We start from the raw sequence: 22,353 nt of genomic DNA on the forward strand, positions 1-22,353 counted from the left end.
CGACCCACCTATTAGATATTTTGTAGCTGTTATCAATAAAATAACAGTACATTTCACAAACTTTACTTGCCTATATTTCAGAAAGTATACATCCGATCTCACAACTAAAGATATGTATAGAATCAGCCTGATAGTGCCAGTATAGTACTGGCTTTAGTTTATATATGAAAATACTGGTGGTTGATCCTCTTTAATATCTCTTCCTGAAGGATGAATAAAGGCCGCTTTACACGCTGTGATTTCGGTAGCAAGATCACTAGCGTTCGTACCTGCCCCCATCGTTTGTATGTCACGGGCAAATCGCTGCCCGTGGCGCACAACATCGATCGGACCCATCACACTACTTACCTGCCTAGCGACGTCACTGTGAACGGTGAACCGCCTCCTTTCTAAGGGGGCGGTTTGTTCGGCGTCACAGCGACGTCACTAAGCGGCCACCCAATTGAAGCGGAGGGGCGGAGATGAGCGGGACGTAACATCCCACCCACCTCCTCCCTTCCTCATTGCCGGCGGCCGTAGGTAAGGTGAGGTTCCTCATTCCTGCGGTGTCACACATAGCGATGTGTGCTGCTGCAGGAACGACGAACAACATCGTACCTGCAGCAGCAACGATTTTTGGGAATAGGGGAGCATGTCAACGATAAATGATTTTGCACGATTTTGAGACCATTTTCGATCGCACGTAGATGTCACACGCAACGACATTGCTAAAGCGGCCGGATGTGCGTCACGAATTCTGTGACCCCCAATGACATTGCTTTAGCGATGTCGCTGTGTGTAAAGCGGCCTTTAGTCTATGTCTATTAAGTCTCACTCATTGAAAACCATAAATCCTACATTCTTGTACCAACTATATAAAAAATATGAATCACACATGTGCCTCCAGATCAACAACCTGTAGCAACAGATTTAGAGCATTTTAATTAGAGTAAAATAACATATGATAAATATATCTTGTATAATAAAAGTATATCAATAGTTTAACCTCTAATGACTTGTGCAATTAAATCAATGTATTTATAGAGTTTTCTTTATCTTTTACCAAAGTCTTTAAAAAAGTATCGTAGCCCATTTATGCCAGACGAACATGTGCAATACTTTTGTCATTAAAAGTCATTATTATTTTATAGATCATAATAACATTCAATATCCAAATACCAAAAAAAAATAGAATGTGTTAATCTGATTAAATAAAACAAAGTAGGAAATTTGGACTGTGAAATTATTTTTCGAATATAGTATGTGGGAAAAAAATCAATCCTCGGAAAATATCACAATTATTTAGTGTTAATTCATTAAATGCAAAAGTGATGGTAATTTACAAATTATAAAGAAATCTAAAATGTAACTTTTATGTTTTCAAAAGTCAGATTATTTATTTTTATAACTACACCAATCATCCATTTCATGAAATCCTATCATTTGCCAATATTTCAGCTTAAATTTATTGCGGAATATGTTACGATGAGGGCCAATGATGGTCTTGTAAAAGATTTATCTAAAATTATTACACAAATTTAATTTTTCTTTTAAGTTTTTATAAGATATTTGTACTTGTATGTATTTAGGTGTTGAAGTAATGACAGATGATAAATTTGGAGTAGCCCAAGCCATACCTAACTGAATTTAATGTATATAAAATGTAAGGTATGAGCGATAAGCAGTTCTATTCCCACTGTCTTGTTCCCCATGGCAGTCAATCTCCACATATGCACCCAACATCCTTAGGCTGGCATCCAGTGTGCCTCAGGTGTCTACTAGGCCTTGAGAAGTCTGAACATGCATCAACATCATGCTGTCCTAAAGACTAATACGGCCCAGATGTGCCCAAGATGTTGAGCTAAGAAAACTGAGCATAGACGTTAAAGGGAACCTGTCACCAGATTTGGTGATTACAAGCTGCGGTCCTGCACAGGCGCACTTTTATTTGCCCTGAGCAGGGTAGATCAAAATATTGTAGTGCACATGAGCGGAACCTAAATGCCCGCCTGTGTGCATGACGTGGGACACGTCATGCACCCAGGCTTCAGAAGAAGGAGGATAAAGATGGCCGAAAGAGGAGGCGCCACACCCGGAGAACAGAGACACCCATTTGACCCATCTGCACCGTACCGACCGTTTAAGTAAGTATTATAAAGTCATTTATATGCTCTACACAGCGGCCTGGGCTCTTATATACAGCATGTTAAAATGCTGTATATAGGAGCCCACTGGTGGTGGCCGCAGCTTATAGTCACCAAATCTGGTGACAGGTTCCCTTTAACACCAGTTGCCAAAGAGGACAGGTCTGGACGCTGGACAAGGGCAGTGTGAATAGAATTGTTTATCTTTACAGAGTATAGCGGGCTTTACATGCTGCGATCTCGCTAGCAAAATCGCAATCGATTGTACCCGCTCGCGTCGGTTGTGTGACACGGGCAAATCGCTGCCCGTCGCGCACAACCTCGCTTACCCCCGTCACACTACTTACCTGCCTTGCGACGTCGCTCTGGCTGGCGGTCTGCCTCCTTTCTAAGGGGGCGGGTCATGCGGCGTCACAGCGATGTCACATGGCAGCTGTCCAAAAGAAGCGGAGGGGCGGAGATGAGTGGGACATAAACATCCCGCCCACCTCCTTCCTTCCGCATAGCCGGTGGAGGCAGGTAAGGAGATATTCCTCGCTCCTGCGGTGCCACACATAGCGATGTGTGCTGCCGCAGGAACGAGGAACAACATCGCTAATTAAAAGAAAACGATTTTCTGTTTTAGGACGACCTCTCCACAGCAAATGATTTTTGCCGCTTTTGCGATCGTTTTAGGTCGCATATGACTGTTACACGCTACTATATCGTTAATGACACCGAATGTGCGTCACAAACAACGTGACCCAGACGATAATTCATTAATGGTATCGTAGCGTGTAAAGCCCGCTTATGTTTTAACCAACTCATCTGAGAAGAGAGTTTCCACTGTGAATTGCAGTTTTTTTCTCCTTCAATTAAAGGGTTTTTCAGGGTTTTTTAAGGTTCTAGAGAATAAGGATGGTGATAAAAGAAATAAATAAAAACATACCACTGCAGTTTCACATGAATTGATGACGTCTCAACCACCAGTGATCTGAGCATTTAGCCCACTGATTCCACATTGATCGACACGCCAACGTTCAATGTTGATGAATTAATTGTGCCAAAGATATTTATCATGTAAGTTTTATCATGATCATTTAATAATAAAGATTGATTTTAGGATTCCAGATGTGACACTTCTTCACTTTTTCTATGATTCCTCGTTGACTGCCAGTCAAAACATCATCAATTCCAGTCTAATAGAATCTATTGGAGTGACAGCTTTAGATAGGATTGGTGAATTCAAGTGTTAAAGGGGTTGTCCCATGAACAAAGTTTTTTTTTAATCAACAGATCTTGGAATAATAATAATTTCCACAATTGGATGTGCTTAAAAAAAGTTCTTGTGCTGAGATAATCTTATATATGTGCCCCTGCTATGTTATGTGTAATGGCCGTGTCTGACCATACAGGGACATAGTCTGATCATACCACATCTCCTGGGCAGGGGAGGGTGCCAAACACTATAAAGACAGCACAGGATCACAAATAATTCTTTCTTTCAGATGAAACATATTTTAAACATGTAGGGAAATGCTTTACCTCACAAAAAGATCCCATGGTTTAATGTCTGCATTCTCTCTTTTGCATTCACCCTACCCAGGAGCTATGGTATGATCAGACCATGTCCCTGTTCAGACCGACACGGCCATTGCACAGTACATAGCAGGGATACATACAGTTGAAACCAGAAGTTTACATACACTATATAAAAAGACACATATGCAGGTTTTTCTCACTATCTGTCATGAAATCAGAATAATCTTTTCCTATTTTATGTCAATTTGAATTACGAAAATTCTTTATATTTGCCAAATGCCAAAATATTGAGAGAGAGAATGTTTTAGGCATTTTTATTACTTTCTGCAAAGTCAAAAGTTTACATACACTAAGGGCGGCTTTGCATGTTGCGACATCGCAAGCCGATGCTGCGATGTCGCACGCGATAGTCCCCGCTCCCGTCGCAGGTACGATATCGTGTGATAGCTGGCGTAGCGAAAATTATCGCTACGCCAGATTTACATGCACTCACCTGCCCTGCGACCGTCGCTCTGGCCGGCAACCCGCCTCCTTCCTAAGGGGGCGGGTCGTGCGGCGTCATAGCGACGTCACACGGCAGGCGGCCAGATGAGCAGGATGTAAACATCCTGCCCACCTCCTTCCTTCCGCATATCCTACGGAAGCCGCGGTGACGCCGGTAGGAGATGTTCCTCGCTCCTGCGACTTCACACACAGCGATGTGTGCTGCCGCAGGAGCGAGGAACAACATCGGACCGTCGCGTCAGCGTAATTATGGATTACGCTGACGCTGCACCGATGATACGATTACGACGATTTTGCACTCGTTAATCGTATCATCTAGGCTTTACACACTACGATGTCGCATGCGATGCCGGATGTGCGTCACTTTCAATTTGACCCCACCGACATCGCACCTGCGATGTCGTAGTGTGCAAAGCCCGCCTAAGAGTACTATGCCTTTAAACAATATGGGACAGCCCATATGATGATGTCATGTCTTTGGAAGCTTCTGATAGGTTTATTGGCAACATCTGAGTGAATTAGAGACACACCTGTGGATGTATTTAAATGCACACCTGAACCAAACTGCTTCTTTGTGTAGCATCATTGGAAAGTCAAAAGAAATCAGCCAGAAAGAGAATTTTTGGACTTGCACAAGTCTGGTTCATCCTTGGGTGCAATTTCCAGATACCTGAAGGTGCCTCGTTCATCTGTACAATTATATATAAGTACAAACTAGATGGGAATGTCCAGCCATCATACCGCTCAGGAAGAAGACAGTTTCTGTGTACCAGAGATGAATAAGCTTTGGTCAGACATGTGCATATTAACCTAATAACAAAAGCAAAAGACCTTGTGAAGATGCTGGAGGAAGCTGGTAAGCTTGTGTCATTATCCACAGTGAAACTAACACTGTATCAACATGGGCTGAAAGGCCACTCCATCAGAAAAAAAGCCGTTACTCCAAAAGAAATATAAAAGTCAGATTAATGTTTGCAAATGCACACAGAAACAAAGACCTTAATTTGTGGAGACATACCCTGTGTTGTGAAAAAACTAAAATCGTATTGTTTGGCCATAATGACCATCGTTACATTTGGAGGAAAAAAGATAAGCATTGAAGCCTAAGAACACCATCCCAACTATGAAATACGGGGGTGGCAGCATCGTGTTGTGGGGTTGTTTTGTGGCAGGAGGGACTGGTACACTTCGCAAAATAGATGGCATCATGAGGAAAGAAGGCTATGTGGCAAAACTGAAGCAACATGTGAAGACATCAGCCAGGAACTTAAAGCTTTGGCAGAAATAGGTCTGACAAATGGACAATAAGCCAAAGTATGCAGCCAAACTGGTTACAAAGTGGCTTAAGGATAACAAAGTCAATGTTTTAGAGTGGCCATCACAAAGCCCTGATGTCAATCCTATCGAAAATTTATGGGCAAAGCTGAAAAGACAGGTGCAAGCAAGGCGACTTACAAACATGGCTCAGTTACACCAGTTCTGTCATCAGGAATGGGCCCAAATTCCTACCAACTATTATGAGACACTTGTGGAAGACTATCCAAAACTTTTGACCAAGTCATTGAGTTTAAGGGCAATGGTACCAAATACTAATGAAATGTATGTAAACTTTTCACTTTACAGAAAGTAATAAAAATGCCTTCGTCATTCTCTTTCTCTCTTTCATTATTCTAGCATTTGGCAAATATTGGTTCTTAATTGACCTAAAATGGGAAATGTTCATTTTGATTTCATGTCAGATAGTGAGAAAAACATGCAGATGTTTCTTTTTAGATGTGTATGTAAACTTCTGGTTTCAAATGTATATAAGATTTATCTTAGCACAGGAACATTTTTTTAAACGCATCCAAATGTAATAATTATTGATCCAAATTCTACCAATTAAAATCAACTTTAAAATTGACTTTGTTCACTGGAAAACACATCTAAATTTGGCTTCTTTCTTTTTTTTTTTTAATAATGATTCCTACCCTCTATTAACTTTATAAAAATATCAGAAAACCCTCTCTAATATAGTTTAGAATTTTTTTTTCAAGATGTATTTCCACCGTAAGGTAATTGCTTTGTGCCACAAAACAAATTTGGACCACAAGTAAATATATATTGATAATAATGACAGGATTTATGACTTGGATTTCCTGTGGGTGATCAGTACTTCTAGTTTCATATATATATGTAGTGCCTTGCGAAACTTTTCAGCCCCCTTGAATTTTTCAACTTTTTCCCACATTCCATGATTTCGGGCTTCAAACATAAAGATAAAAATTTTAATGTTATGGTGAAGAATCAACAACAAGTGGGACACAATTGTGAAGGTGATCAAAATCGATTGCTTATTTTAATCTTTTTTAAAAAATAAATAACTGAAAATTGGGGCGTGCAATATTATTCGTCCCCTTTACTTTCAGTGCAGCAAACTCACTACAGAAGTTCATTGAGGATCTCTGAATGATAAAAACCACCTGAGACAAACCTCTAAAACATTAGTCTTTATTGATATTAAATCTAAAAACAATAAGACATCAAGTGTCTAGTCAACATAGAGGACAAAAGACAATGTGCTCGTGAAGGGCCAGATGGAAGGCAGAGAAAGCGTGCAGGAATATACTAATATATAGATAGTTAGATGAGTTCTCAACAGTCTAGGAGGGACTGAGTCCTCCACTTACCCTTCCCACCTGCGGAGAGTATTATAATGTACTGAACACCCTCCGCTCCGGGTGGGTATCCCTGGCTGTCCCTACTCTTCCCTGGCCTATGCCCACCACCAAACCAGGTGAATTGTGTACAAAATCAGGACAAACATATAACAATTAATTTTGTTGGTTCCTGAACTGGACTGAATCCTATGTTCCAGTCGAAATACTGTATAAACAGCGGTTAGGATCAAGCTCCTGGGTCTACCAAGTAGGCCGGTACCCTAAGCCTCTCCCGACGCATTTCTCCCCCTCCTAACTAAGTGGTCGGGGGTTCATCAGGGGTAAATTGCCAACAACACCTGAAAATAAAAATGAAAAAGACAAATGGTGTCATTCAATATCGAAATTGAGTTGATGTTAGTCTCCAAAAAGCCTCTAAACGTATAAGACTTACTTGGAAAAACCTCCAAGATTAATAAAGTAGCAGCAGTAGAATATGCTTGCCTAATACGTCTTAATGAAGTCTCCAAAGGGCATATGTCACTTCCTATAACAAATGGCAGCAGAGTCCACATTAGTTATTTGTCCCCACTTATTAGTAATCCCTCCTAAAGTAGAACAAAAGGTAGCCCATATCAACATACATTGAATATCTACCTTATTTCATAAAAGGGGTGATGTCTCAGCATAAATATTTAAGTATTTGGAGACTTCATTAAGACGTATTAGGCAAGCATATTCTACTGCTGCTACTTTATTAATCTTGGAGGTTTTTCCAAGTAAGACTTATACATTTAGAGGCTTTTTGGAGACTAACATAAACTCAATTTCGATATTGAATGACACCATTTGTCTTTTTCATTTTTATTTTAAGGTGTTGTTGGCAATTTACCCCTGATGAACCCCCGACCACTTAGTTAGGAGGGGGGGGGAAACGCGTCGGGAGAAGCTTAGGGTACCGGCCTACTTGGTGGACTCAGGAGCTTGATCCTAACCGCTGTTTATACAGTATTTTGACTGGAACATAGGATTCAGTCTAGTTCAGGAACCAACAAAATTAATTGTTATATGTTTGTCCTGATTTTGTACACAATTCACCTGGTTTGGTGGTGAGCATAGGCCAGGGAAGAGTAGGGACAGCCAGGGATACCCACCCGGAGCAGGGGGTGTTCAGTACATTATAACACTCTCCGCAGGTATGAAGGGTAAGTGGAGGATCTACTCAGTCCCTCCTAGACTGTTGAGAACTCATCTAACTATCTATATATTAGTATATTCCTGCACGCTTTCTCTGCCTTCCATCTGGCCCTTCACGAGCACATTGTCTTTTGTCCTCTATGTTGACTAGACACTTGGTGTCTTATTGTTTTTATATTTAATATCAATAAAGACTAATGTTTTAGAGGTTTGTCTTAGGTGGTTTTTATGAATCTTACCTCGACAGTTTATTTTGGATGTGGTTTACTAGGATCTCTGAATGATCCAATGTTGTCCTAAATGACTGATGATGATAAATATAAGCCACCTGTGTGTAATCTAGTCTCTGTATAAATGCACCTGCTCTGTGATAGTCTCAGTGTTCTGTTTAAAGCACAGAGAGGATCATGAAGACCAAGGAACACAACAGGCAGGTCTGTGATACTGTTGTGGAGAAGTTTAAAGCCAAATTTGGTTACAAAAGGATTTCCAAAACTTTAAACATCCCAAGGAGCACTGTGCAAGTGATCATATTGAAATGGAAGGAGTATCATACCACTGCAAATCTACCAAGACCCGACCGTCCCTCAAAACTTTCATCTCAAACTAGGAGAAGACTGATCAGAGATGCAGCCAAGAGGCCCAAGATCACTCTGGATGAACTACAGAGATCTACAGCTGAGGTGGGAGAGTCTGTCCATAGGACAACAATCAGTCGTACACTGCACAAATCTGGCCATTATGAAAGAGTTGCAAAAAGAAAGCCATTCCTCAAAGATATCCATAAAAAGTGTTGTTTAAAGTTTGCCACAAACCACCTGGGAGACACACCAAAGATGTGGAAGAAGGTGCTTGGGTCAGATGAAACAAAAATCAAACTATTTGGGCATAATGCCAAATGATATGTTTGATGTAAAAGCAACACAGCTTATCTTCCTGAACACACCAGCCCCACTGTCAAACATGTTGGTGGCAGCATCATGGTTTGGGCCTGCTTTTCTTCAGCAGGGACAGGGAAGATGGTTAAAATTGATGGGAAGATGGATTGAGTCAAATACAGGACCATTCTTGAAGAAAATCTGTTGGAGTCTGCAAAAGATCTGAGACTGGGACGGAGATTTGTATTCCAACAAGACAATGATCCCAAACATAAAGCAAAATCTACAATGGAATGGTTCACAAATAAACGTATCCAGGTATTAGATTGGCCAAGTCACAGTCCAGACCTGAATCCAATCGAGAATCCGTGGAAAGAGCTGGAAACTGCTGTTCACAAACGCTCTCCATCCAACCTCACTCAGCTCCAGCTGTTTGCAAAGGAAGAATGGGCAAGAATTTCAGTCTCTCGATGTGAAAAACTGATAGACACATACCCCAAATTACTTGCAGCTGTAATCGCAGCAAAAGGTGGCGCTACAAAGCATTAACTTACAGGGGATGAATAATATTGCACGCCCCAATTTTCAGTTATTTATTTTTTAAAAAAGTTTAAACTAAGCAATAAATTTCGTTCAACTTCACAATTGTGTCCCACTTGTTGTTGATTCTTCACCATAACATATTTTTATCTTTATGTTTGAAGCATGAAATGTAGGAAAAGGTTGAAAAATTCAAGGGGGCCGAATACTTTCGCAAGGGACTAAATATGCAAACACATTTTTTGTATGTTTTTTAATAGTCAATATATTGGCTAAAATGTAAAACAAAATCTTTACGATACTGATATTACAGTAATAAACCAGTATCAAACCAGATATTCCTACTCAAATCAAAGTAGACATTCAGCCAAAAAATGAGCAATTATAAATCGTTGTATTAAAAGTGAACATTGACTTCTACATTTACATTTATAATACTAATAATGTATTATTTTAATTTTGCAATAATTATGAAATATGTTGTGAAAGTCATATTAAAACCATATAATTATATTTGCTGTTACTAGTAGTTTCAAAATAGTTTTAGGCTTTTAGATAAAGTATAATAATATACGTAACGTTTTCCTCCTAACCTATCTAACCCTAAATTATTAGAGAATGACTAATATTTTCAATTAAAAATGTGAATGGACCAAAAATGTGTGCTTTTACCAGCGAAAAATATGATAATGAATAAAAGATACAAAGCAAAGAATGAAAATCTATGAAAAAGCTTGAATTAAACTCATTATTTTCTATTTGGATTATTAGCACTGAATTGCATTGATTGTTCCCTTTCTTATCTAGTACTTTCTTACTTATGCTGTGTACTTCCAGCAAGAAATAACAACTAGGTACTTATTTGTGAAATTTAATGATATAACAAACTTTTATTAAGTTGCGTTAAAAGTTTAACTTTTACACTTCAGAGAGGAAAATGGTTTAAAGGGTTGTCTGTCCAGTATAAAGGCCCCGTTACACGCAACGACGTATCTAACGATATATCGCCGGGGTCACGGATTCTGTGAGGCACATCCGGTGTCGTTAGCGACGTCATTGTGTGTAACAGCTCCGAGGGAGTGTTAGCGATTAAAAATACTGACCTTATTGTTGATCGTTGTCACGTCGTTCATTTTCATAAAATCGTTGTTGTTGCAGGACGCTGGTTGTTCGTCGTTCCTGAAGCAGCACACTTCACTACGTGTGACACTGAAGGAACGAGGAACAACCTCGTACCTGCGGCCGCCCGCAATGAGGAAGAAAGAAGGTAGGCGGGATGTTCGGTCCGCTCATCTCCGCCCCTCTGCTTCTATTGGGCAGCTGCTTAGTGACGCCGCTGTAACGCCGAACGAAAGGAGGCGGTTTGCCAGCAACAGCGACGTCGCTAGGCAGGGAAGTCCCATGTGACGGGTGTAAGTGATGTTGTGCGCCACGGGCAGCGATTTTCCCGTGACGCACAACCGACGGGGGCGGGTGCTTTCACCAGCGATATCGCTAGCGATGTCGCTGCGGGTAAAGCCCCCTTAACTCATCGGGAAAAAAGGGACGATCACATCATATATCAATACACTTTTCAGAATGTGTGCATAATTACTAAAAATTGTAATGCAATATAACAAAGGACTTGGATGTAAAATTCAATGACCTATCACATTTTTATTACAAAAAGGGGTTGTCCAGTCTAAAACGACAACCCTGCAGTTACTCTATGTGACTGCAGACTTGAGAATCCTTTCATTGTGCACACTGTGCACTGTGAGGATTCTCCGGTGTCAGAGCCAGGAACGGCGGTGACGTGATCGGAAGTATCCAACTAGACTGTTTTCAACCTCAAGTCTAGTTGTGTTCTGGTCGGGAGTGTGCATATCGCACACTCAAGGCCACGTGACCACCGTTCCCGGCTCTGATACTGGTGAAATCTCACAGCACACAGTGCGCACAATGTGAGGATTCACAAGCCTGCAGTTACATATAGGGATGCATAAAGTGATTGTAGACTTGTTCTAGACTGGACAACCCCTTTGCAATAAAAGTTTAAAGAGAGCCTGCCAGGTGCAATATGCACCAAGAACCATGAGTAGTTCTGGATGCATATTTCTAATCCCTGCCTAAAGGCTGCTTTACACGCTACGATATATCTAACGATATGTCGTCGGGGTCACGTCGTTAGTGACGCACATCCAGCCTCATTTGACATATCGTAGCATTTAACACAAATGAGCGACTATGAACGAGCAAAAATACTCACCTTATCGTTGCTCGTTGACACGTCGCTCATTTTCAAAAAATCGAACGTCCTTCTGTGCTCCGGTTGTTCCTTGTTCCCGAGGCAGCACACATCACTCTGTGTGACACCCTGGGAACGATGAACTGCAACTTACCTGTGGCCACCGGCAATGCGGAATGAAGGAGGTGGGCGGGATGTTTACGTCTTGCTCATCTCCGCCCCTATTGGCCGGCCGCTGTGTGATGTCGCTGTGATGCCGAACGGCCCTCCCCCTTCAGGCAGAGAATGTTCGCCGCCGCCAGCGAGGTCGTTCGGTAGGTAAGTACGTGTGACGGGGGTTACCGAGTTTGTGCAACACGGGAAACAAATTGCCCATATCGCACAAACAATAGGGGCGGGTGCGATCGCACATGCGAACGCACGATAAATTGATGTGTGTAAAGCGGCCTTAACTGTCGGAGGCTCTAGTAGCATGGATAGAGAGATCTTTAGAAAAAGTATTTCTAAAGATCCTTTATGATATGCTAATGAGCGCAGGGACTAATTGCAAGGGCATTAGATCCCTCCACTAGTCCACCCTCGTAGCATGTTAGCATGCCCACAGGTGTGGGCCAAGTATGAAGCCGAGTGTATGTGTCTTGTTTTCAGAGAGGTCTAGTGTGCATGACTAGAAGTGCTGGGACTTCTTACTATGTGCACTGACCCTAAACCCTGCGTTCTGAAGCATTGACAATAGACACAAGTACGCGCGTCACTGCCGATGACGCTGGGCAATGGTCATTGAATAGCATGTTAGCATGCCACTGAGGGATTGCTAACATGCTAAGAGAGCAGACTAGACGAGGAAACTAACGCCCTTGCCACTAGTTCCTGCACTCATTAGCATATCATAAAGAATCTTTAGTAATACTTTTTCTGAAGATCTCTTTATCTATGCTAGTGTATACAGGGATGGTTAGGCAGGGATTAGAAATATGCACCCAGAACTGCTCGTGGTTTTGGGCGCATATTGCACCTGACAGATTCCCTTTAACCTCTACATTTCATAGAGGTAAATTGTTTAAGCGGTTATACGGTGTAATTCTCTTTCACATCAGAGGTCAGCGGTGATGTTGAAATATCGTCCACATGTACCTGCTGGGATTTGTGCATAGTCAGCAGGTATCACTCATGAGTACTATTCTAAGAAATCACCTCTAACCTTCCAATGCAGAAGTGAGCAGAGCTGAAAAATAAACCATTTAACTATAAATCTAAAGGGCTAGAAATCCTAAAAATTAAAAAAGCACAATGAAGAAAAAAAATCTTGGAAAAAATGTCAATATCTCTGAATTCCTCCAATATTATTATTATTGATGCAATAACAATAGAATTTTATTAATAGGATTATAAAATGTAATGATGACACAAATGTACAAAATATTTCAAATAATTCCATTTTTTTTAACCAAACTCTGGTCTACAAACATGATACTCTTGGATAATTTCTAATATTAAAACATTAGCATTGTGCATTTTGTTCCATAACATGGTATACTATTTCATACTTACATACTGTATATAAAGAACCCCACGATATTATACCTTTCATTTAATTACTTACAGAAACTGACCTTACCATTACTTTACTCACCATTATGGCAAGTCACATTTATCCACTTAATAAGATATTCTAAACCAATTAGCCAATCTGTTAGGAAATGGAAGACTAAACCCTTGTATGAACATCGCTTCAAGAAAAATAAGAGCAGACAACAAACTTGAAGAAAATTATTTTGACACCAAAAGCCACTCACAATGAATGTCTTTAAAAAAAGGGGGGGGAAAAGTCACACAAGTAGTAAAATTGTCTAACAATCTAGAAATTAGGCCAGATTTTAATATAACTGAACACATGAAGATATGAGATAATGTTTTAGGTATATTTTAATTCTAAAATATTATTACTATTATTATAACAGGACGTCTTCATTCTACTCTATAAAATATCCAAATACTTAAGGTACCGTCACACTAAGCGATGCTCCAGCCATCCCACCAGCAACCTGACCTGGCAGGGATCGCTGGAGCGTCGCTACATGGGTTGCTGGTGAGCTGTCACACAGGCAGAACTCACCAGCAACCAGTGACCAGCCCCCAGCCAGCAGCGACGCATGGAAGCGATGCTGCGCTTGGTAACTAAGGTAAATATCGGGTAACCAACCAGATATTTACCTTGGTTACCAGCGCACACCGGGTAGTGCTGGCTCCCTGCACTCCTAGCCAGAGTACACATCGGGTTAATTACCCGATGTGTAGTCTGGCTATGTGTGCAGGGAGCAGGGAGCCGGCACTGGCAGCGTGAGAGCGGCGGACGCTGGTAACGAAGGTAAATATCGGGTAACCAAGGAAAGGGCTTTTTGGTTACCCGATGTTTACCGTGGTTACCAGCGTCCGTAGAAGCCGGCTCCCTGCTGCCTGCACATTCAGTTGTTTCTCTCTCGCTGTCACACACAGCGATGTGTGCTTCACAGCAGAAGAGCAACAACTAAAGAATGGTCCAGGACATTCAGCAACAACCGGCGACCTCACAGCAGGTGCCAGGTTGTTGCTGGATGTCACACACAGCAACATCACTAGTAACATCGCTGTTGCGTCACAAAAGTCGTGCCTCCGCAACGATGTTGCTAGCAATGTTGCTTAGTGAGACATGGCCTTTAGAACTTAATAATCATACTTAGGCTATGTTCACACTTTCAAGTGTCTCCTTGTTCTCTTGATACATATTTATGCCAATTGGCACCAGTTTGGATTCAGGATCTAGCAAAACAAACTTTTAGGCTGTGTGCCCACTATCGGGGTTCATGTTTTTTCTGCGTCCAAAATGCTGTATAGTACAAGCACAGTGGATGGGATTTCTAATCATCCCATGCCCACTGTGCTTGTTTTTCCCGCAGCATAAACTGACATGCAGTGCGGCTTCCCGAGCGGCAGCATGTCAATTTATTGCTGCGGAGCCGCGAGTGTTCTCTGCACGGGAAAACAGAGAGAAAGACCACAGAGGCCCAAACCTTGATCGTGGGCATGGATAGCTGCGGTCTCCTGCAGAGAACACACGCGGACCAGAAAGCAGCATGTCCAGAAGACATACCCTTATATTCACCTCTCCTTGGCCCTTAGCATACCCATCCTGCTGTCACTGCTTCTCTTTTTCTTCAAACATGCTCCTCTTACTTCTTCATGCCTTACTTTGTCCCAGGCTTCTGGTGGGGACTACCTCTTACTAGACCACATTGATCATGTGAGGAGTGATGCATGTTGATATCTCATGTGACCACAAGAGGGGCACATTATTAATGTGCATTCTGCCCCATATGACTCCCAGGGGTCTGGGCAGCGAAGGTGGTTAACATTGGAGGCACATACCAAAGGAAGACCAGAGAAGAAGACTAGCCTCCTGGATTAAGAAAGAGAAGTAGCAGTAGTGGGATAGGTATGCCGAACCCGGAGGAGACTTGTATTGAAGTGTTTATAATTTTTTTAATCGATTCCCAAAAGATGTGATTCCCATTAAATTCATGTAATGTGGATCCAATCTTCTCCTGGAATTCAACAAATCTACTTAGATTTCATTTTCTGAGATTCAAACAACTCTGCTAATGTAGGTTTTGAAATCAGAATTCAGCAACAAATATGCAATATGTAAACCCAGCGTTAAAGGGAACCTGTCAGCTGCCCTAGCTCCAAAAACCACCATCATGTCTTGTTGCATCCTATATCTACTTTCTGGATCTTTGGCTTAGTGATTGGTGAATAAAAATAAATAAAAAAAAATTACAACTGTGCTTGTAAATTGCAAATTAAAAGGTGACTCCTAAATAGGCTGTTGGTTTCTCAAGGCTGATCTTCCTCCTCATCATGTTGTCAAGCCTCTAAGGGCTTGATTTGCAACAGTAACGTCACACCTGGCTCTCTGCAAAATTTCCTCCCTAGAATGCGTAGTGAAGGCAGGTGTACTGCTCAATTACCTCAGTGCACTGCGCATGCTTAGAAAGGCAGAAGTGTTGCAGCCTACACATGGTGGAGCTCCACAGTCAAGGGTAAAAAAACGTAAGGACAGTCTTACAGCCTATATGGAGGTGTTCTACAGTCCCCTGCAAGAAAAATAGGGTCCATCTTACAGGCCCTCGTATATAAGGGCATGTGCAGTGCACTGCATTGCCAAGAAGGAATAATATAGCAAGCATGTGCAAAAGTTGCAAAGAGCTCGCAATGACATAGCTCTTGCAAATCATATAACTCATGCTTACAGGGGCGTAATAACATAATGAAAGAATTAAGCGGGCTTTACACGCTGCAACATCGCTAGCCGATGCTAGCGATGATGAGCGCGATAGATCCCGCCCTCATCGTACATGTGATATTGTGTGATCGCTGCCGTAGCAAACATTACCGCTACGGCAGCATCACACGCACATACCTGCTCTGTGACGTCGCTCTGGCCGGCTAACTGCCTCCTTTCTAAGGGGGCGGTTCGTGCGGCGTCACAGTGATGTCACACGGCAGGCGTCCAATTGCAGCAGAGGGGCGGAGATGAGCGGGACGTAACATCCCACCTACCTCCTTCCTTCCGCATTGCCGGTGGAGGCAGGTAAGGAGATGTTCGTCGCTCCTGCGGTGTCACACATAGTGATGTGTGTTGCCGCAGGAACGAGGAACAACATCTCTAAAAAGATTCAAACAATTTTTTGTTTCAGGACAACCTCTCCGCGGCAAACGATTTACGATTTTGAGCGTTTTTGCGATCGTTTAAGGATGCTCAAAATTGTCACATGGTGCGATCTCGTTAATGAAGCCGGATGTGTGTCACAAACAACGTGACCCCGACAATAATTCATTAACGATATCGTAGTGTGTAAAGCCCGCTTTAGTCTGGGGAAATCAATGACCACCAACTAATTTGCATATCACAAGGGTAGTTTTAAAATAGATTTTATGGCTATTCATCCATCAATAAGCCATGAAAAGAGGCATATAAGAAATGAAATAAAGCATGTGGTAATGGCATGTTGGTGGATTTGATGAGTTAGGCCATTAACAGGTTTCCTTAAATGAATAGGATCCTAAAATCTTATCAGAAATTTGATCAAAACAAATATTTTCTTGCTAACAGGTGTTCACAGGGTTTAGATTATTTAACAAAAAAATATATTTTTTTGATAACTTGATCTCATTGAACACCTGATAACATATTAATTTATTGAAATTATTGACTTCCATCAGATCTCCTATCCTATTTCACATTATATACTTATATTTTACATTATTCAGCCATACAATTTATATTGTATGCAGTGCCTTTCAAAAGTATTCATAGCCCATAAACATTTTCAGATTTTTTCACATTGCACCCAGAAATGTAAATTTATTTTATTAAGATTTTATGTGATATACTGTGCCAAGACTAATTAACAAGTATTTGTGAAGTGCAAAGAAAATGATACATGGTTTTTTTAATATTTTAAAAATATGAACCTGAAATTGTGAAGTGCATTTGTATTTAGTCCCTCTGAATAAATACTTTGTAGGATCCCCTTTCTCTACAATTACTGCTGTATGTCTTTTGCGGTATGTCTCCATCAGGTTTGCACACCTAGAGGCATCTTCTTACAAATATTAGTTGTGTCCCCCAAATGACATATGGAAGAAGGTGCTCTGGTCAGATAAGACTAAAAAATAACTTTTTTGTGTTAAATGCAAAATGCTATGTGTGGTGGAAAGCTAAAACTGCATATCACCTTGAAAACACCATCCCCACCGTCAAGCATGATGGTGGTAACATCATGGTGTGGGGAGGTTTTTCTTCCCAGGGACAGGAAAGCTTAGCAGAGTTGATGAGAAGTTGAATGGAGCTAAATACAGGACAGCCCTGGAGGAAAACATGTTAAAGGTTGCAAAAGACTTGACACTGGTGTGTGGGTTCACGTTCCAGAAGGACAACAGCCCTAAATATACGGCCAGAGCTGCAATGGATGGTTTAGATCAAAGGATATTCATTTGTGTAAATGGCCCAATCACAGTCCACACCTAAATCCCATTGAGAATCTGTGGCAAGACTTGAAAACTGCTGTTCACAAACGCTTCCATCCAATCTCACTGAGCAACAGCTATTGTACATTGAAGAATGGTCAAACATTTCAGCCTCTAGATGTGTAAAGCTGGTAGAGACTTGCCCCCAAAGACTTGTACTAGTAGTTGCAGTGAAAGGTGATCTTACAAAGTATTGACTCAGGGGGGCTGAATACAAATGCACGTCACAATTTTTAGATTTAGATTTTTAAAATAATTTTCTTTACACTCTGCATATAGTTGCTTGCTACTCAGTGTAACATGTAAAAATGTGGAAAAGTTCACAGGGGAAGGAATACTTTTTCAATGCACTGTACAAGAAAAGTTTTAAGAAGGTGTGGAAGAATGCAGCAAAATAAGAATGCCTTCAATAACAGAAATGTTAATAGTTAATTTTTATCAATTACCAAATTTAATCAAATGCAAAGTGAATGACTAAGAGAAAAAACTAAAATCCAAGCAAAATTTGGTGTAACGATTCTATGTCTTCAAGACAGCACCAATTCTTCTTGGTGTACTTACACATAGTTTTTGAAGTACCTTGACGGAGGTTGCTAGAAACATACAGAGGGTGAAATAAGTCACCAATTTTCTAAGTAAATATATTTCTACGGGTGCTACAGGCATGAATTTCTCACCAGATGCAGGTAACAATTCATCCAACCCAAACATCAACGAAATCAAACCATAGATGTCCATAAATTAAGTTATATGTAATACTGAGAAATGACACAGAAATCTATCAATAATTAAAATAATATTAATAATTATTAATTAGAAGCAATCTTGTCACTTAGTGAAAGATAATATCAGTTGGTTCAATTGATGGCCTATAAAAAGGAGTCTCATTACCAAGGTGTCACACAAGAAACATCTCATGATGGGTAAAACCAGTGAGCTGTCTTAAGAACTATAAAGAAATTAATTTTATCATAAACCATCCACAATCAGGTGCTCCCCTCAAGATTTCAGACAGCAAACAGAGGAGAGAAAATAATTATAAGAAGAGTTTTCCAGGCACCAAGAACCATTTGTGAAAAGCTACAGAAGATCTGGAAACAGCAGATACAATTGTTTCAAAGAAAACAAATAATTAATGCACTCATCCTTTATGGCCTGTATGCACGCTCACCATGCAAGACTCCATTGCAGAATAAAAAGCATGTACATACACGTTTAAAGTTTGCTTAACAACATTTAGACAAGCCTGTCACATACTGGGAGAATATACTTTAATTAAATGAGATCAAAATTTAACTCTTTGGATGTCATAATACACACTATGTTTGGAGGCCAAAATGCACTGAATATCACCCAAAAAACACCATACCAACTTGAAAGTTTGGAGGTGACAATATCCAGTGTGAGGGGCTGTTTTTCGGCATACGGCACTGGCAAACTTCACATAATTGAAGGTAGGATGAATATAGAAATGTACCAATACATTCTTGATAAAAAATCTTCTGCTATATACCAGGATGATGAAAATGAAAAAAGGGTGAAAAGTTCAGCAAGACAATGAGCCCAAACACACAGCCAAGGAAACTCTCAACTGGTTTCAGAGAAAGGAAATAAAGCTATTAGAATGGCCCAGTAATCACCTGATCTAAATCCAATAGAAAATGTAAGGGAGGAACTAAAGCTCAGAGTTGATAGAAGCAGCCCACATAAGAATTGGCCAAAATTACACCTGAGCAATGTATGTGACTAGCTTTTCCATACATGAGGCATCTTGAAGCTGTCATCACTAAAACAGGCTTTTGTACAAAGTATTAAAATAATTTCAGTAAGCGTATTCAATTATTTTTCAATGTGTCATTTTTCATTATTACACATCACTAAATGTATGGACACCTATGGTTTGATTTATTTGCTTGTGTGGATTGGATGTGTTGTTACCTACATCTGGTGAGAAATACACGCCAAAAGCACCTTTAGAAATATATTTGCTACAAAAATTGGTGACGTCTTCAATACTTACTTCACCCTCTTTATTACAGAACTAACCACAGATCTTCTTTGGATGTAGGCTTGTTCAAATCCTTTGACCCCCCTTCATGTAATCCCAGACATGATCAGTGATAGTTGAGTTCAGGGCTTTGTGGAGGCCATAACATCACTGCCTGGACTCCTTCATCCTTAAGATGAAAAGAGTTCTTATTGAGATTGTCTAAATGTTTGGGTTTGTTGTCATGATGCTAAATAAATTTGGAGCTAATCATATTCCTGAAGATACATACGAATTTGCCTGTATTTACCAGCATTGAGGACATCAAGAAATGGCAATGTTGAGTGGTCAGCCAAGGTAAAATTAATTTTCTTGTAGCAGTTAAAAGACATCATGTTTCCCTTCAAAATCAGAACCTGTGCCATTAGCTTACAACAGTCAGCAACCAGCTACCCATTTACTGTTCAGAGAAGCCTGTCAAAAAGTGATCAAAAAGTGATACCTTCAACATGGAAAAAGGCCAAATTTTTAATCTATGCACAAAAACATTGTAACTGAGGTCAGAAAATGGCTGAAGGTGCCTGATGAAGCAAAATTTGAAATATTTGGTTGTAACAGAAGTATGATCGCGAAAGGTGCAACAATTAGCGTCTGTAGGTAGCCGTGAAATATTCTGGAGTTACCTTGTAAGTCTGGGGCTGAATTTCAACAAATGGAGTTAGGAGTAGTGGTCAAGACTAATGGTGTTCTTAATGCTAATATATACTGGCAGATACTTATCGGTCATACAATACCACCCGTGAGGCATCTGATGGGCCCCAAATTTTTTCACAGGCAAAATAACAACCGTAAAGATACAGCCAATGTCATTAAGAACGATCTTCAGTGTAAAAAAGAATCGGGACCAGGAAGTGATGATATGGCCTATACAAAATCATGATCTCATCAACATTGCATTTGTCAGAAGAATCTGCATAAGTTGGCATTCACATAAGATCTGTGGTTAGTAGTGATGAGTGAGCATTACCATTCACGGTACCCGTAAAGAGCAGGTGGGTGCTCGGACAGGCTTGGCTTGTGTACCAAGTATAATGGAAGTCAATGGGAAACTTGAGCATCTTCGGAGAAGACCAGTTTCATAAGAACAATTCTTTATTAGGCCTTACACGTTTCGAGCATTAGGTCATAGGTAATCTGTGATGAAGAGGTAGCTCAAGAAATTGCAATTTTTTTGCCAAAAATCTCAAATTTTAATAATAGTACAGTTTGGAATTTTTAGTGCAGTAGTGCACATTTGGTGCTGGCTATCTTGTTTTTTTCATTGAATTGATCGGTGGCTGACCCCCACCTTGCCATGCACCCTAATTTTGGTTATATTCCACCTGTCTTGATTTTGGCAATTGGTGACTGTTCACATTCAGTCATCAAGCCCTGTCCACAGCCTATTTACTTTAAGCAGCATTTGCTTGGGCCTGTCCCGCCCACAGCCATGATTCAGTCATGGGTATGGGATTGCAAAAGACTAAATAAGTGCTGATAAGAAGAGTTCTGCTTTTCCATATGTGAGGCCGTATGGCACATTTTATATAAAAATATTTTAGTGTAGGACTGCCCCAATGAGATTTGCTGTGACGTGGCGGGGTAGCTCAAGAAATTGCAATTTTTTGCCAAAAATCTAAAAATGTAATAATAGTACAGTTTGGAATTTTTAGTGCAGTAGTGCACATTTGGTGCTGGCTATCTTGTTTTTTTCAATCTGTGACGAAGAACCTAGTGTTCAAAACGTGTAATGTGTTATGTGTTCCTTGGATCCATTTTAATTGTTTTTTTTGCTAATGCAGCTTACTAAAGGAAAGTTTTTATGAAACCAATGCCAGATTTCATCTATTCTCCGTCTGCTGTTGAAATGTGTAAGATTATTTGAGAATCAGCAGCCAGAGTAGGAACTTCCCTGAATTAAAAAAAATAATAATATAAAAAAAATTGACATATTAATTTGTTTTAGACAACTGATGGTTTTTAGAAAATTCATTCCCTTTCATTCAAAAAGATATAAGGAAAACATATTTTCCTTATTTTGTTATTACATTGATTTTAGTGCCGTAAACGCTGGACAACTGCTGAAAGAAGCGCATCATTTCTCCAAGGTATTCATGAACACAAAACCGATTTCAAGAGTAAACATAACCTGATAAAATGTAACTTGTTAAGATTACTTAACTTTTTTTTTACCTGAGAAAAGTTTAACTATTTGGATGGTTTCCATTAATAAGATAAAGTAATCATTATTCAATGAAAAAAAACATTAAATGAACAAAAAAATAATCTTGTTTAATAAAGTGTTTTACTTTTTAATCAATACATCATATTTTTCAGATTATAAGATGCACCAGACTATAAGACTCACCCAAAATTTAGAAGCGGAAAATAGGGAAAAATTATTTTTAATGTTAAAATGGGGGTCCTTCTTAAAGACTTCTGGTCTATCTTATAGGCTGAATGTAGCTTACCGGGGAGTGTGCAGGGTCATGAGTGGAGTGATGCTGGGAGGAGGGGTTGTCCTGGTGGCGCATGGCAGACACCACTACCCTCCCGGCGACAGACACGATAGACTTTAGGAAAATGGCACCAGAGGCGTCACATGTGCAGATTGAGATCTCGGAGTGCC

General features: G+C 40.3%; 1 protein-coding gene across 10 annotated transcripts in view; it reads right to left on the reverse strand.

Moving 5' to 3' along the window:
• NRXN1 (neurexin 1) overlaps positions 1 to 22,353 on the reverse strand; it is a 2,061,945-nt gene that overhangs the window by 1,045,322 nt on the left and 994,270 nt on the right. The gene's annotated exons all lie outside the window — the stretch shown is intronic.

The sequence above is a fragment of the Anomaloglossus baeobatrachus genome, chromosome 3 (assembly GCF_048569485.1).
Source record: "Anomaloglossus baeobatrachus isolate aAnoBae1 chromosome 3, aAnoBae1.hap1, whole genome shotgun sequence".
Classification (NCBI taxonomy): Eukaryota; Metazoa; Chordata; class Amphibia; order Anura; family Aromobatidae; genus Anomaloglossus; species Anomaloglossus baeobatrachus.